Raw genomic sequence first — 18,865 nt, 5'->3', positions numbered from 1 at the left:
TTACAATCTTAAAATTGAAATTTGCTGGTCAAAATTAAGTTTAATAATGGGAGTTTTCTTTCGTTGTCTTATTATCTTTTCTCCCATTGTTTGGGTTCCTTGCTTTTGTCTTTATTACGTCATGTCACCCCTTCTTATCTAATCTGATGATACGTTAATATTTTGGGTGGCTTTGATGATTATTATGGGATCTTGGCTTCGCGTCAGTAACGGGTAGCTCTTGTTGGGTGCTTCAGTGTTCCTTAATTATTTTTATGAGTGCACCGTTAATTGTAAATTTCCTTTAATATACTTCATTTTGTTGGGATTGCTGTGCACTATTATTTTATTGTGTTTTCATCTAGCTCGTTTCTTTTGTGTAATGTTTATTCGCGGTTGGAGCCACTAAATTTTCTTCTTTTTCGTGTGTCCTTGTGTGCGTCTTGTAATTTAGTATTTTAGTAGTGTAGCAAATTTCAATTTTAAAGTGATTTTATATCGCGGGCCCGCATATCGGTTGCAACCAATTTTTAAATAATATTATTTTCTGTATGTAAGGTAATGAGTTATTAATGAATTTTCAAACCTTAATTTCGGCGGAAGCCTATGTTAATGTGAGCTTCATTTCTCCTTAATTTCAACTTTATTTTAAAATACTGTTTTCCTCATCTAGTTTGATTGCATTTTTAAATTTTAGAAAAAGAATTATATATTTTTTTTATCATTGTTCTTATTTTATACCATTTTCAAATTACATTTGCTTAGTAAATTTTCTTCATTTCAAATTTATCTGGTGTGTCATTTAGTAGCTAGCAATATTTACCTGGCCTTTTTAATTCTCGCTTTGCCTTCCACGCTTCATATTTTATGCTACTGCCTTTCGGTAAGTATTGTGCTTGTTTTCTTCTTGATGTTTGTGCTTTTCTTTTGAATGTTTGGTTTTCTGATTGGTAAGGTTGCAGTAGTGAATGGTAGCAGAGCGTGGTTGTTGTTGTTGTTGTTCTAACAACCTTATAAGTTGCCCGGGTCAGTATTGCTGGCTGCTAAAAGTGACCAACCTTTTAAACTAAAAAATTGTAAAACTGAGATGGACCAAAATAATTCCTTCCTATGTATGTTTCATGTTTAATCGAGACTTGCTTGTTGCTGCCTTCTTGGCCTTGGAGTATGGCGTGGCTCTGTATCTGTGCACTTGCTGCTTGTTTTATTTACCATGTTCCGTGGTCATGGAATCCTGTTGGTTTTGGGTCTGCTTATTCTATACCTGCCATGTAGGGGTAAGTTGAAGACCATTCTCACCTTTATTAATAATGAATTTGAAGTATTTACTTAATCTGCTTTCTGATTTTAATAATTGAAAGTTTCTTCCACATTTTACCTTAATGATGTGATGTTCTTTGGCCTTGTTATCTGCAGCTTCTTGGTATACTATAGGTCTTGCTGGAATTGCTGTGCCTGTCCTTGGTGGGATTTACTTGGATTAATTTGTGTTGGGTTTTGCTACTGCTGTGGTGACCCTGATTTAAATTCTAAGTGATGTTTTTATTCCAGTTTCATCCATGGTCCAGAGTGTGTGATATGAAATTGTATTGTAATAAAATTTTCTCTTGCAGTGACTGTGTACCCACCTCGCTGTTTGGCTTGAACATGTGAAATTGATTTACAATCTTGACCCATGGTGACTCTCTCTCCTTCCACTTTTAATTTTACCGTTCTGCCTTGTCCAGGTTACTATGTGTCATGTATTATTATTCTGAGTTTATTTAATGTGGTGAGTTCTCATGTGTTGGTGATTGTTGCTTATGTAGGCCTATATTGGTTCATATCTGGGTCATGTGCTGTGGGATTTCTTCCTATTTTACCTTGTGTGGTCTTGTGCATGTTCCCGTTCTTGATATGGTGTTGTTGTAGGTCTGTATTGAACTCTTGGATAATTATGTCATGTGATTATGGTGTATTGGTGGGAATCTCACTTGAATTTGTTGTGTTTAATGCTATTTGTGTAACCTTGGGCAGTCTTCTTGTTGTCATGTGCTCTGAAATGAGTGTCCTGATTGAACGGTGATAGGCTATGGTTCATCTGAGATGGTATTATCTTTTTAATTTGATGTGTCCATGTCAGGTAGCTCTGTCAGTTCTGTTGTGGAGTGATTAATTTCGGTACCTGATGTTATTTATGTTTTAGTCCTTTTAGAACTACTCATCACCTTTTATTCACCTTTTCTGCTGTGTGCATGTACTTCACTCATGTGGTCTTGTTGTAATGAGGTGTGGTCTTAATTTCTTTGTGAATCTGTGGTTTATTTGACCTGGTTAATTGTAGTCATTGTGTATTAGCTTCTTCCCCTTGCATATTTTCTGTCAGGTGTCTGTGTACTAAACTCTTGCTCTGGGTTTCATTCTCTGCTGCTCATTATGTGTGACTAGTGTCACGCATGTGTGTGATCTTCTGGTGCTGGTTAATGATATCAGTTTTGGCCATGTGCTTGAGTGAATTTTCATTCTTCCTGATTTTTCGTTGCTAGTCCTGGTGGGTTGCTGCATGTGTTGATTCTTGGTTGCCCTTTTCTGTTGTCGTTATACCTGTGTGGTGTTACTGGTACTTCATGGTGGTTGTGTGGGTTCATTTCTGAGTTCTGGTGTGGAGTACAACTGGCTTATCGCTTAAACGACCCTTCGTTTTTACTGTGTCTTCATGTTGGGATTTTGGTTGTGAGTTTCGCAATTGTTGTGTTGTTTCTGGTGGCGTTCTTTATCTAATTATGGTGGAATCTGTTCTGAAATTAACCTTCTGTAGTAAATCTTCCTTCCTGTTCATTTTCTGTGGGTTATGGGAGTGTAATTGGTAAATCTTGTCATTTTGTGAATGTACACTGGCCTGATCATGTCTTCATTTGATGTCTAGTGGTATGAGAGCTTATGTCGCTTCTGATTTGTATCTGTGGATCAGATGCTGTATGTGATCTGCTGTTATTGTGAAAAATTTGTGTACGAGAAATTTTCCTTGTACCTGGTGCCCGTCTCTGTGTAATGTCTTCCGATTTATCTTATTTACATAAGGTATTCCTTTGTTCGTGCCTTCCGCAGTTCCTCATCTGGTTTAATAAGGTAACCCCTTGTAATTCAGTTGCTTCTGGCTCTACCCTGCATGTTTTTGCAACACTATATTGTTGCCTGGTTGTCATCTGACTGTTCTGGGTTCTATTTCAATGAGTATGGGATCATTTGGGGTAAATCCGGAACTGTCGCTAAAATTCCTTGTCCGTCGTTGGGGTATGGGACCCAACTGATTGACTGAAGGTTCTTCTCCATCAACTTATGCGCCTTGTCATCGTGTAACCTATCACTTCTTCATCGTTTATATTTTATTATATCCCGTGTATTCCGACTGGCTGGTAGGGTGTCTGTGGTGATTGGCCTAATCACACAGGGTGGACTGTTGTTTTGCCACCATATTATTAGTCCTGGGTTATCCAGAGGTTCTTCTGAACACTTGATGGTTGTGATAATACACCTGTGCTCAGTATATTCAAAGATTATTTATATGGAGAGGTAACTTTCCCTGAATTTTGGCCCTTGTTATGCTGCGTTGAGCTGGTTCTGGTGGACGTAATATCTTTTCCATGTTTTTCTCAGTTGTTCTCTATCGTCCTGACTGTAATTGTTGGCTGTCATGTGGTTGTTGGCCTCGGTAATGGTTGCATGGTGATCTCTTGCGGACACACATTGTGTACACCCCACCATCTGTTATAATGCATGCGAAGTCTCCAGTTATTGCCATCGTTGCTTCTTATTCTTGGTCGATTATCTGTGTGATTGCTACGTTACGGTTGCGGATGGTTGTGTTTATTGTGAAAGTTTCTGCCTCTGCGTCTCCTGTTTTCCTAATCTTCATGTTCTGGGCTACCTGTTTTCTGTACATGGTTTGTCAGTATGTGCTCTGCTGCCTCCATTTAGTAATATCCTTTTGCTTTGTTACCTCTCTGATTCCCCCTGGTCATTTATCTTTCATGTTCTTGGTCTTAAGGATCTTTCTGGTATCTGTACTGTCCTGTGGAATTATGTAATGTGTGGAAGTATGCTAGTATTTCATGTAAAAGAATGTGTAAACTATAATGGTCTTCGACCTATCAAATTGTTGGGTCTATTGAATTTTACTTAACTTGCTGGGACTAAAACCGCTGTAACTTGCCACTGGATTCCATGAGCCACCTTAAATATTCAAAATTACATTTCTGATCTCTTGTGATTAGTCTCAATACTAGTATATTGAAGTCTTGGAATATTTCAGTTGAGTTATTTTTCACTTTTCTTAATATGTAAGTCTTATTCAAAGGTTGGATGGATAATACTATAACTCATGAATTGGTAATTCAAAAAACTTGTGTATGTTTGCTCACTAGTCAACAAAAGAATGTAAAACAACCTCGTTATTTTGGTAATTCTTCAAATGCCGATACAAACTATGTGGTCTGGTATAATGACGTTAACGGTGTTACTTATATGTTTAACTCGGGTGCAAAATTGGAGCTATTATCGCTGGTAAATTTGGACATGTGGAACTTGTGTAACTCCTCGAAACATAATGATATATTACTAAGGTGTCCTGGAAACCTAGTTGGAAAAATTTTGTGGTCCCTAACATTAGTGGTTGAATCATTTCCGTTTATTATGGTCTGCTATGTACACTTGGACCCTCTCTTTCTGCTCCTGTGTGTGGTGTTCCAGTTATTTGCGCGCGCGAGCACCCATGCATCTGCTGATCGGAGATCTAATGTGTGTGATATCTGTGGTTCCCTACTGCGCTCGGTACTGGTGTGATCAATGTGCTGAATAATGTACTGTCAACTTGTGTGGTGCGTGATGAGACGCTGGCCCCGTTGCATCCCATTCTGTTCACACTCAGCATGTTTGTCTGCTAGTATTGTGTGAAGATCAACATTCCTGCAACCAAGTAAGACCATTCCTTGTTATTTGAACCTGAAAAAAAAAAAATTTGGTGTCTCTCTTCCTGTATCCAACGTATGAAGATTTGTTTGGACATTGAAATTATACCATTGGCATGCTATCCATTGTTTTGGACTTGCGCCTCCCCTGTGTTCTGGCTTCGGGAGGGGAGGACTGTAATGTGAAAATGGGAACTAATATTTACTGGACATAACTGAATTATTACATCAAAGCATCTAAGTGTATTTATTTATTCATCTGTCATGTCGACTTGTGTATCCAGCCGTTATCTGTATTATCGGCCATTGTTGGAACTGTTTCCTAACTGTGGAAGTTACCAGACCAATTTAATTCAAGTTATCTATCCATTATTGTCAGGCATTTGACTGGACTCTGTAATGCGCCGAATTATCATTTGTAACTTCTGCGCATTTTCGCGGTGCACGCATTGAATTATGGGACTGCCTACTCGCCTAGCTCGGTGTGAGCTCAGTAGTCTGCAGTAGTCAGCTCGCCGTTATTCTCCAAGATGGCTGTGTTGTATGAAGCTCCCAAGCAGACGGCTTGGCGAAAAGGGAAAGCTATTATAATGGAGCTTGACTCCGGCGGTTAAAGAGTAATGTGAGGGCTAGGCCCTGTTATTTTTTTTTGAAAGTATTCAGTGTGCTCCAACCTTAATATTTTCTTAATGTAACATGTAAACTTGGTGCAGTGTATTAACCGTTATCGGTATTAAATGTTTCAAGTGTCTTGTAAGTTTGGATATCGTTACTCCAAGTAAGTACTGAAAATTATAATTTATTGAAGGGATCCCATTCGTTCAGGCACCAGTGTGAGTAATTTCATCGTGGACATGAGCAACATTATAAACGACAATTTTGGTATAGTGCAACCTTGTAAGCAAAATTTGATATCTGTTTGAACCGAACCGGTTGGAAAAAGAAAATTTAATGTAATGTAGGGAGCTCGGGATCGCTAGTTATGCATCTATGAGGTGATATTTTGTGTAAGTGATTTTGTCTTACGTTTTTGTCGGGGTCCATTATTGCCAACTGTGTTTCTTGATGTTCATTATGATGACGATTATTATTATTATTATTATTACTTTTATTTTTTTGTAATTCATTTCGGTGCGTGTTTTCTCCCTTAGTTTTTTTTCTGGTTGGTTGTAATTGCTGTCTGATTTTGTCCTATTGCCTTCGTGGCTGGTTATCTGTACGTAATGATTATCGCGTTGTTACGGGCCTTAATTAATGACACCTCATATTCGCATCGTAGCGCATTCCACGGCCCCCTCTGTTCTAAAGTATGTAAATCGCTGGTGAATTGATTAAGTAAGGCTAATGTAAACTGGTACTATCACCTCTTGGATAAATAATTATTATTATTATTAATATTATTATTTTAATAACTTACAATCTTAAAATTGAAATTTGCTGGTCGAAATTAAGTTTAATAATGGGAGTTTTCTTTCGTTGTCTTATTATCTTTTCTCCCATTGTTTGGGTTCCTTGCTTTTGTCTTTATTACGTCATGTCACCCCTTCTTATCTAATCTGATGATACGTTAATATTTTGGGTGGCTTTGATGATTATTATGGGATCTTGGCTTCGCGTCGGTAACGGGTAGCTCTTGTTGGGTGCTTCAGTGTTCCTTAATTATTTTTATGAGTGCACCGTTAATTGTAAATTTCCTTTAATATACTTCATTTTGTTGGGATTGCTGTGCACTATTATTTTATTGTGTTTTCATCTAGCTCGTTTCTTTTGTGTAATGTTTATTCACGGTTGGAGCCACTAAATTTTCTTCTTTTTCGTGTGTCCTTGTGTGCGTCTTGTAATTTAGTATTTTAGTAGTGTAGCAAATTTCAATTTTAAAGTGATTTTATATCGCGGGCCCGCATATCGGTTGCAACCAATTTTTAAATAATATTATTTTCTGTATGTAAGGTAATGAGTTATTAATGAATTTTCAAACCTTAATTTCGGCGGAAGCCTATGTTAATGTGAGCTTCATTTCTCCTTAATTTCAACTTTATTTTAAAATACTGTTTTCCTCATCTAGTTTGATTGCATTTTTAAATTTTAGAAAAAGAATTATATATTTTTTTTTATCATTGTTCTTATTTTATACCATTTTCAAATTACATTTGCTTAGTAAATTTTCTTCATTTCAAATTTATCTGGTGTGTCATTTAGTAGCTAGCAATATTTACCTGGCCTTTTTAATTCTCGCTTTGCCTTCCACGCTTCATATTTTATGCTACTGCCTTTCGGTAAGTATTGTGCTTGTTTTCTTCTTGATGTTTGTGCTTTTCTTTTGAATGTTTGGTTTTCTGATTGGTAAGGTTGCAATTATTAAACATAAACTCCTTAAGCATGGGAAATCATTCAAAGACAACCTACATGTCTACTCTAATAGATTCCAAAATTTCATTCACACGTACCTAGTCTACCACGACACCTTAAGAAGTAGAAAAATGAAATATTTCTAACTACAGCAATCTAATAGATCTACGACTTAAGAAGAAAGACCTCTAGTTGTACAAAAGGTAAGACAGATAAATAAAATTAAAAAGGTACTCAAGTTTTTGTGAAGTTCGATTCCCGTCGACAGTCAGTTATTTCAGCATACTCCGGCCAGTCTCCTTCCAATTACCAGAGACGCCTTACATTTTTACAGCTCCATGGAGGCTCTGCAATAGGTGTCCCTCGATGAAATTGTGTTGCCGGTGACTGCGGAATTCTTCATCTTGAGATGTTCAATTCTAAGACGTCTTCCGTAGATTGCTGGTCACAAGCTGTAACTGAGATGACAAAATTAAGTATTTTGCACAAACACACGCAGAATATAAACAGCTCGTCTACACTGTCACACTTAACTTGGCTCCTAGGCGTTTTTATTCCACAGAATTCACTAATTATCAGACTAAATTCTGGTAGAACGGGCGTCGACTTGACTTGAAAATTTTCTTTCCACGTGGTCCGGTAACGTGATGTCTCACACAGCGAAGAATATATTCAGAGAGAGCTTCAGAATAAGAGAACAAGCATTAAGAGAGCGATTCACTCGAAGCAAGGCCTTTTATCTAATTAGCCAGGGAGGCGTGTTCTTCAGCGAGAACGGTAATTGGCTGATGGTCTCCTTTAATTTGCGCAGACTATTTCAGAAACAAGCTGGGTTGTGCACGTGCGAAGGCAGTCACGTGGTTTGGCCTGACCTTGGCATAGTCTCGCGGTGTATCTCACCCCTCTGAACGACGAAAAAAACTCGTTCTCGGCTCGCCACTACTTCCCAGATGACATGCTGCGGTTTTAAGCAGACAATAAAATTTTTGCTTTCCACTTGTTAAAATACTCGTAATATCGCCAATTTTAACGGGGACAATATTATGTAGCAAAATTGTATTTGAAACGGTGGTTCATTGCACAAAATATTTATGCTTGGTTTCTTGAAAAGCTGTGGTCAGGTGTGAATATCAGCACGCCAATTGGATAAACAGTGTACAAGTACATATTTTTGTTTCTTTTTGATTGCTAGCTAAATCTTTTGGTTTCTTTTGAATTTAATTATACCAATAAACCCTCATTTAAATTTATTTTGGATTTTATTGCTAGTGGTTTTAGTCTTATTCCTGTTCTTTTGAAATGAGGGACGTTTCCAGTTCAGGGCTGTGTCTTTAGCTCTTCCTAGTCGTGGTCCACGCCTCGAATCTCCCGATGTGCGTATTATATTATGTCCTATACTATCAGTAAGGGAGGGGTGTGGTTCAGCGTCCATCAGCACTCTCTTTGTAGCCAGTGCCCAAGCCAGATCCTCTTCCTTAAATGGATGGTTTGTAATAACTTCCTCTTTTTCCCAACTCTTTCCAGTACCTGGTTGTTCCATACCCTTTCCACTCAGGATATCCTTTCCATCCTTCTGCATGCTTCTCAAATGGTTCTAGTCTCTTTTCATCTATCTTCCTTAGCATCCATGTCTCTGCTCCATATAGCATGTATCTCTCACCAATGGTTCTCAACACTCTAATTGCATGTCTTGTCCCTTTACCTCTTCAAACACCATACTGTTCTTCTGCAATATATCTTCCATACAGTCTTCTAGTTAATACTCTTAAGTAATGCTGTACTTTGGTTGCATTGGATATCAGGCTAATGGACCTCTAGTCCTTGCATTTCTTCGAATTCTTCTTGGTATCATGATTGTTGAGAGAGAGTCTTCTGACCATTCACTTTCTTGTATATTTCATTATAAATGTATGTTATTTCCTTCACACCTCTGTTACACACTTTAATATCTCTGCCAAAAATCCATCAGTCCCACTTGCCTTGGGATTCTTCATGTCCTTCAATGCCCTTTCCACCTCGCTTTCCAAAATACAATATCCTTTTTCATCTTCCAGAACTCATATCTCATTTTCAATCTCAGTGTCATTTGGTATTTTGTCAGACTCATAAAGATTCTCTATATATTCTTTCCACCTTTTCAGAACGTCATTAGTAACATACCATCCGATCCTTGTATTTCCATTCCAGTTCTTTCCTCTTACCATTGAACACCTGCTCCATAGCCACTCGATACATCATTTCATACTTTCCTTCTTGATTTGCAATTATAAGGTCAATAATTAATGTGTGTGTTGAGTGATTAGGGTAGTTGACGTAGTTCTTAGCATTAAGCGGTAGGATTTCCATGCTCAAAGCATGGAATAAATTACACAATTTGTCCAATTTACTAATTTGTTTTAACGAGTCCATATTAAACTCACCCGTGATTATGACAGCTTCATAGACTGAGATGAGACCTGTTAAAGCAGCTTCGAAGTCATCCGTTTGTGTAATATTAGCTGGCTCATATACAATTCCTATTAATATTTTCTTTTTACAGTTTAGTTCAACAAACATATACTCTGGTTCCAGGAGAGGGTTCGAGTCTGAGGTGGAGATAACTTGTATATTTTAGTAAAAAGCTATTCCACCTCTTCATCTGTCAGCAAGTATCCCTCAAGAATTACTGCAGAAAATGGTAAATCTTTGCATAACCAGCTTTCTGATATGCCAATGCAGTGCATCTTATTAATTTTGAAAATAGCCTGTAATTCTTCAAGATGAGCTGTGATGGATAGTGAAATTAAATGACAATATTAGAAAGCTCTCGCTTTGTCCATCAGCTGTCTCATCAGTATGGATCCATTTGGTGCAGGATATTGGAGGGTTGAGGGTTGTGTTAAGAGGAGAGGTGAAGTATGCCGGTCATTAACACAAGGGATAAACTCGTCCGACAACATAAGAGAAAAATTTATAATAGATACATGAAATAAGGTGAGCTTACCTGAATACAGAACTGAACACATCAACTGACTTTTACATACACTCACACAAAAACATAAACTAATGATAATATAGATAATAAAAACCGACAGTCCACAGGTTAACTAAGGCATTTAATTGTATGATCATGTGTATTTGAATCTTTTGTGTTGTCTTTCAAAACTCGAATTCTTCCATCCAGAGTATCCAGCAGTTTCTTGGTCCACAGAAGTCCTTGGCATGATTTAATTTTCCCCACACGTGTGAGAAGAAGCCTGCTACCCTTCAAGTGATGCCTAGCACGCCACATGCAACCTTGATTGTGAAAGCACAGGAATTTCATTATACTCAGAATTGAATGATTTCCTGTTGCAACCACTTCTACAAAAGTCCAGTTTCAGCACCCCAGTTGATCAACATCACTTAATGACAGCTCAACTGAAAACTGAAGTTTAATTATGTCTAGAGACTTTTTATTAACATCTTTGGACGGTTCTTCCGGGACACTGCGTAGCAGTGAACAACTGCAGCAACGATACTGCTCAGCCTCATCTAATGCCTCGTCCTGTTTCTGAAGTTTGTCCTCGGTCACACTCAGCTGTTCCTTCAGGTCACTAATTGCTGTGGTTTCTTGCAACTTGAATACCTGGAAATTGCCATGCAACATTTGAAGCACAACTAGAGGGTTAGTGGCACTTACAGCAAAGTCCAAGCAGGCTTGAAAGTCCTTCATCACCTGTTAGAACTCATTTATTTTTCTAGTTATTTCTTTCAGAGCCATGATGGGAGTGTAAAACTGAACCTAATCAGTTTATGTACCACAGTCACGCACAGACCAACACTTTCTGCAACTTATTATCTAAACCGAATAGGGTATTTACAGAGCAATCTTACTCATGCAGCACACTAATCGCCATCCTTAGATGCTTATATGCATATATGAACTGTGGCTTCATGAGGCTTCATGTGGCTTCAGTGGGGCTGGTGTCACCTTATGGTGTCCTCCCCCCCTGCCACCTCTCCCACACCACACACAAAATTTATTTTCAATACTTCCTGTTGCAATTTAGTTTTCAATGTACAGTAGAACCTTGATAATTTGAAATCGGTTAATTCAAGATCTCGCCTAATTCAAAGAAGCTCTCATTCCTGGAAACATGAGGTACGGTTTTGCATGTTATTTAAATTGTTTAACTTGAAATACAGATAATTTGTAATTGAAGAACAATGTTGGTCCCTTTACCAAAATTCAAATTTTTAATTCAAACCTGTCTTTAAATTTAAAAAAAAAAGTATTTACAGAGTAAATGAATATTGATTTTTCACGACCGCATTGTAATCGAAACCGACTTTGAACCTATTAGGTCGTGTTACGTACATTTAGTGCGTGTTGAAGAGATGTTAAGTACAGAACAAAAATGGCCAACCAGACACCAGTGAGATCCGAACCCACAACCTCCCAATTTCGCGTCGGTTGCTCTACCAATTGAGCTATGGTGGCCTAGACCATCTTTGTTCTGTTGGAAAATATCTGAGCTACAGGTCTGGTACTACTACCAACACACTGTAGAGTGCAGGAGGTTGTGGGTTCGGATCCCACTGGTGTCTGGTTGGCCCTTTTTATTCTGTACTTAACATCTCTTCAACACGTACTAAATGTACGTAACACGACCTAATAGGTTGAAAGCCGGTTTCGATTATTTACAGAGTAATTTAAATTGAAAATTTCTCTACGTCATGGAAGAACGCATTTTCCAGAATGTGCAGATGTAGCTTTCGGCACTTTCACTCACTTGGGTGTGTCTACAGTATGCTTCATAATTGCTAAGTTTGAATGCAATCGTAATTCTTTTGTATTCAGCGTTTTACTTCACGTAACAGGCAATGTGCGGAGAAACAGAATCCGCAAACACTGGCGATGTCAACAGTTGGCGAAAAAGCGTGGCTCATATAATCAATTCGTATGCACCGAACAATATTGTTAATGCCGATAAAACTGCATTTTTTTCATGCCAAGCCCAAACGGACTTATGGTTTTAAAGGAGAGAAGTGCCAGCAGGGAAATCGTACAAGGGTGGTGATCACTGTATCGTGTTGCAATGCACACAGAAGCGAGGGGCTTCCTTCCCTTGTCATAGGAAAGTTCGATAAGCCACGATGTTTTGAGGGTTCGGCCACTTTCTGTGCAAGGACAAGGCATCTAAAAATGCAAACAGTACAGTAATCCTAATGATAAAGCATTTGCATAGGGGAGGGGAAGCAGCATAATTTATCCTTGTCTTTGAATCATACTTTTTTTTTTGTCCGAATTAGTTTTCTCCATGGCATTTGAAAGGTTTAAATTTTGAATCAAGGTGATTGGATGAATTAATGGGTACTTTGTGACACGGCAAGGGTTGGCATTTCTGAATTACGAGAGAACTGCCATGGTGGGAAATTGTACAAGGATAGAGTCACTGTACTGTGTTGTAATGCAGACAGAATCAAGAGACTTTCTCCCCTCACCATAGCAAAGTTCGATAAGTCACAATGTTTTAAGGGCATCGGGTACTTTCCATGCAAGTACAAGGCATCTAAAATCCATACAGTTCAGTAATCCAGTGAATAAAGCACTTGCACAGTTATGTTATTTTTTTCATTGCGTGAGGTTATGTTTGCCAGTGAGTTATCCAAGTGCATTATTTGAATACTGTAAATGCACCTTGTTGGATACATTGAGCAAATTTTTTTTGTCTATGGCATTTGAAAGAAACTATTTTTTGCAATAAATTTATGAACTTTTTATTTAAAACTATGTAAAACTAACTATTTATTTATTTATTTATTTATTTATTTATTTATTTATTTATTTATTTATTTATTTATTTATTTATTATGATGTGCGTATGGACCCAATGGATCACACAAAGCTCTAACGATTCTGTTTTCTGAGTTGCCAAACAGCTCTCATCCTTTCTCCGTGGATCCTTTTTCGTTCTTCTGTCCACTTTGCTCCATTCTTCTTTTTCACTTCATTCTCTGGTTGCACTTTCCATCCACTAATTTTTTTCCTGTAAAGGTTTCTGTCCGCGGTGTCATTTGAGTTCATCTGGGCTTTTTCCAGATCCTTCTTCACTTCCAGTACCCATGGAATATTTTTTAGATGTTCTATGTATGTGAGAATCTTGTGTGTCAGTCTACTTGCCGGCAGTCTGCAGACGTGCCCATAGAACTTCAGACGTCTTTTGCGGATGACTGCTGCAATGTTGGAAAGCTCTTCTATCACTTTGCGTGACCTCAGTCTATATTCATCTTCTGTTTTTCTGGGGCCGAGAATTTTCCTCAGGATTCTTCTTTCTTCTTTTAAAATGTTTTCTAGGTCAGGTCACCTTTCCCGTTTAGTGTAAGGGTCTCACTGGTATTTTTTTTTTTTTTAACATCGTTATACACTACTCAGGAGCACGGTTGAACTTGCTTAGCCGATGTGTTGGCCTTCTTTTCCTTGTCTTCAAAGTGGTGATTGTCGATTTTGGTTCTGAATTTACATCTGTCCTGTACAATGTCTTCTGAGATGTTGATTTCCTGGAGATCTGTTTCAATTTCACGAAGCCAGCTGTTCTTGGTTTTAGACGAAAGGGCCAGGTTGAAAATTCTTTTATTTAGCCTGTTAGTGTTCATTCTGATAATGTGTCCATAAAATTTCAATCGTCTTTTCCGAAAAGTGAGAGAAATTTTTTCAGAATGACAGTATATCTCCTGGGATGATTTTTTTCTCCATATTCCATCTATACAAACTGGGCCAAAAATTATTCATAAAATTTTCCTTTCTTGTTTCTCGTTGTCTTTGGTTAAAGATCCACCACCAATGATTAAGGTTTCTGAGGCATATAACGCTTCAGGTTTGATCACTGTATTATAGTGTCTAAGTTTTGCATTCCAAGATATTGATTTTTTTTATTATACCTGTTCCAAGTGATCCTGTATGCTTTCTGTAATTTGGAAATTCTTTCTTTATTTGCTTCGCGGTTTAAACCCGAGGGCTGAATAATTTCTCCCAAATATTTAAATTGGTTCACTTGAACAATTTTGCCAAATTTAGTGATCATAGGTTGTCCATCTAAGTATCATGAGGCTCCTTCCATGTACTGAGTTTTCTCATATGAAATTTGAAGTCCCGTTTTGATGGCAATTTCATGCAGTTTTTCAATGGAATGAATTGCTTCATGCCTATTATTGGAAAGGATTGCTATGTCAGCTGGCTATTTATTTATTTATTTATTTATTTATTTATTTTCTATTTTTTATTATTTTTTATTTATTTATTTGGAAGACTGAAGAACCTAACTATTATAAATTAACTGAGTCGAAACTGAAAAGAGATGGCTTCAGATATCACAAACATTTGGCAGAGTCACTGAATCGTTGTAAGTCAAAATGTACTCTGTCAATACCTACATGCTGCCTGGGGCGGCCCGCACCCACCTCTATCCAGCGACTCTACTGCATATGAAGCACTTTTAAAATGTTATCTCTCATTCTTTGATGAAGAAAGTCGTTTTATTTCTTGCTACCTTTCACCTCTATGAATCAAGACTCATGAATTTTCATTCTTTCAAATGTTGGTTGCAATTTGATAATGCTTCTTAAGAAATATCTTTATAATCAAGCTAATTGTATACACCACATAGGTCATGTAGCTGTAATCTTACTTTCAGGAGAATTTAATCATTGGAAATCCTTTAAATAAATTTTTCATGGCTTACCATTTCCACATCAAACAAAGCTGGAGCCATACTTGAATTAAGGACATAGCTACTACAGCCTACAGCCTTTGCAATCTGAGCTCTTTACTATACTGTTGTTTTTACACAATGTGCTGTTCATCACACCAATAGTGGGATAGGAAAGTGAGGAGTGGGAAGAAAGCGACTGTGGTCTTAATTAAGGTACAGCCTGGTGTAAAAATGGCAAACCACAGAAAACCATCTTCAGAGCGCCTGACAGTGGGGTTCGAACTCAATACCTCCCGAATGCAAGCTCTTCATTGTGCAGTCCTAACCACCTGGCCAACTCACTCAGCCTATACTGTTGTTGCCAAAAACCTATATGAATTAGTGTGATGCTAAGCATGTAACAAAACATTAATAATAATTTACCATTTCCTACTTTTCCTGGAACTCCAAGAGAATTTATTTTAAAATTTATTAACATATTTTATTATGAATAAACTTATGCTACTTTATAGCAGTATTATTTCATTTTCCCAACAAAATTGTCTGACACAGTTCCATACAGATATTGAAGATATATGGCAGGACCCTGATAAGAGTCCTTAAAACTTAAATCACTGCACAGAGAGATAATGTGTTTTCCTGTCCACCAAATTTATTAAACTACCATTTACAATTATTTATAAGTTTACTCATGTTTGAATTTTCACTCAACACAGTTCTTTTCTTACTCATACACTCAAACACATATCATTCTGATGCACCAAATTCCTGCTCTCCATATGGCCTCTCTCAACGCAGAGTTGTTTGTAGAACTGTTCACAATTAACAAGCCACACAGAACTCTGCATAGCTGTCTGACATACTCATTCACTCCTCACTGAAATGGTTCATCAATCATCGTGGACTCGCAACCATTTCATAACTGCATGTGTTCGCTCGCAACTGACTCACTGAAGCCTGACTACTTCTCATTGTGTTCACTTTAACATAGACCCGCAGAATATTCTCATAGGTTTTCCAGATCATTCTCGATGCATTCTTCACTGTAAAGCAGCTTCTACCTTCTACTGTAAGGAGCTTCCTTATGGCAAGTCTCAAAAACTTGCCAACAGTATTGTTTTGCTTACTGCTGCTCTGCACACACTGTCACTTATTGCTGGCATAGTACACTTGAAACTCTCTGCAGTCTTGGCCTTCATTGTCAAAATATTGAGAACTGTGAAGTAAATGATACACAGCATGAAAACAATAATTACCAAGCTTGATAGCTGCAGTCGTTTAAGTGCGGCCAGTATCCAGTAATCAGGAGATAGTGGGTTCAAACCCCACTGTCGGCAGCCCTGAAGATGGTTTCCACGGTTTCCCATTTTCACACCAGGCAAATGCTGGGGCTGTACCTTAATTAAGGCCATGGCTGCTTCTTTCCCATTCCCAGGCCTTTCCTATCCCATCGTCGCCATAAGACCTATCTGTGTCAGTGCGACGTAAACCAAAAAAAAATTATTCACATTTCATAGACTAGTTCCAGTGGCTGTAGCCGTGTTGAAACACCGGATCCCGTGAAATCTCCAAAGTTAAGCAACATTGGGCGTGGTCAACTTTTGGATGGGTTGCCACGCGTTGTTGTTGTTGTTGTTGTTGTTGTTGTTGTTGTTGTTGTTGTTGGTGGTGGTGGTGGGGGTAAGGGAATGAAGGATTGGAAAGGAACTGGCCACCCTACCATACGTAAACTCCGGCTCAGGCACACCTCTGCGGAGGTTCGGACCTGCCTTCAGGCAGAATACATCCTTACCCTTACCCATAGACTAGTATAGTTGAACAAAAATGAGTTGGCCTCAGATTCTGTTTTGATCAGCAGTTGAACTCTAACCACTGTACCTATGCACATATGGAATATTTAAAAAGAACTTTAGAGGATAGTGAGAGAGAAAGCTGGAGAGGGGATACAAAACATAATGCAATCAGAACAAAAATATGTTGGTAGTGTAGAACACAAAATAAAGTTAAATCAACTTTGTACAAGAACCAACTGGAGAAAATATTCCGTTGTGTGAAGGAGTGGAATAGTTTGCTAGAGAGGTATTTGACCTCTTTTCCAAGTAAAGAAGATAATCAGTGAAATATAAATAAAGTTTTAATGAAAATCAAAATGAAGCTACATAATAGACCCAACAAACTGCTTTGAATCCTCTGCTAACCAGTCAGACCACATGAATCAGGAAAAGAAACACATTGATGAGCCCACTATTCTACAAGAAAGCTCATGGCCTGCAAAGGATCGAAGTTATTGGCCTGCTAGTTAGAGCCAGGGGCACAATACCAAAGAAATTTCTTACATTCTGTCATGCTTTTCAACTTCCCAAGACATTGGTGAATGAAGTGGCTCTGACCGGTGTAAAGTCATCGATTAGTATTTTACACAACACCTTCACTGAGGCGCTTTGTCGTTATTGATTTCTTTCTAACCTCTTGGGCTTTCTTGAATATTATCATTGTTTTGTTACACATTTTCTTTTAGGCCACCCTCAAGTGGGGGAAATTTTTTTAAAAAATAAATATTTATATAATAAAAGTTATTTCCAGTAATTGTAAATCTAAGGTCAGAATGTATCACCACCAAAGAAATTGTTGTTTTATTTGCTAGGTCATCAGCCTGAAGGCTGGTTGGATCCTCATATAACACCACTAAAAGTCATGTGGTTATAGGGGAACCGTAAAAACCGATAGAGCGCTAAAATTAGGCATACTAGGCAAGCTGAGGAGTGAGGTAGTTTTCCATTGCTTTCCTCACAGGGCCAGAAAGTACAGCTATAGCATGACCTGCCCCATGAGTAGACCTCTGCTAACCAGTCAGACCACATGAATCAGGAAAAGAAACACATTGATGAGCCCACTATTCTACAAGAAAGCCCATGGCCTGCAACGGATCGAAGTTATTGGCCTGCTAGTTAGAGCCAGGGGCACAATACCAAAGAAATTTCTTACATTCTGTCATGCTTTTCATAACACTTAGCAGTCCTTACAAAATAAATGAATTATTTTACCGATTAATGTATTTAGTGGAATGAGCACGTGAGCAAATTTGTATCAAACAATTACATTATTCATAATAATTTTTCTTTATAGAATATTCTTTCCTGTCTGAATCATTGGCTGAATGGTTAGCGTTGAGGCCTTCGGTTCAGATGGTCCCGGGCTCGATTCTTGGCCGGGTTGGGGATTTTAATCTGACCTGGGGACTGGGTGTTTGTGTTTGTCCCAACACTTTCTCTTCATATTCACACAACACACTACACCACCATTTGTCCCAACACTTTCTCTTCATATTCACATAACACACTACACCACCAACCACCACAGAAACATGCAATAGTGATTACATCCCTCCATAGAGGATTGGTGTCAGGAAGGGCATCCAACCGTAAAACAGGGCCAAATCCACATGTGTGGCACAGTTCACACCCGCGACCCCACAGATGTGGAAAAAGCAGTAGGAAAAGAAGAGAATATTCTTTCCTCTTTGATCTGGTGAAATTTATTACCTGCACTACTTCAAGAGATATATTCATAAATGCCCATGTATATCAATTGCTGCATCCCACTCTGTGATATCTTTGTTGTTCAACTTTCACTTTTGTATATGATTTTCATCATCATTCAAAAACTATTGAAGGTATTTGCATGAGATTTTACATGGTTGTGTATTGTATTCACGTGAACAACATGATCAATGATATTTTGATTGGCAAAAGTAATTTAATTTTTGAAAGCTATTTACTAGTGAAAACAATGAGAACTCCTGTGAAAAGTAATGATTAAAAGGAAAAATTTCCAAAATAATATCTTAGAAATTCTAGAGCATGTTGTTGATGTTCTGTTTTTACTTCTAGTTGCCTAGTTGCCTTCCTTTCTACAGCC

At 38.0% G+C, this 18,865-nt stretch overlaps 1 protein-coding gene across 1 annotated transcript in view; it reads left to right on the top strand.

Moving 5' to 3' along the window:
• Positions 1-18,865, top strand: part of LOC136881324 (ATP-binding cassette sub-family C member 12) — a 171,790-nt gene that overhangs the window by 77,925 nt on the left and 75,000 nt on the right. The window lies entirely within an intron of this gene.

The sequence above is a fragment of the Anabrus simplex genome, chromosome 1 (assembly GCF_040414725.1).
Source record: "Anabrus simplex isolate iqAnaSimp1 chromosome 1, ASM4041472v1, whole genome shotgun sequence".
Classification (NCBI taxonomy): domain Eukaryota; kingdom Metazoa; phylum Arthropoda; class Insecta; order Orthoptera; family Tettigoniidae; genus Anabrus; species Anabrus simplex.
This window is presented reverse-complemented; position numbering and strand designations above follow the sequence as displayed.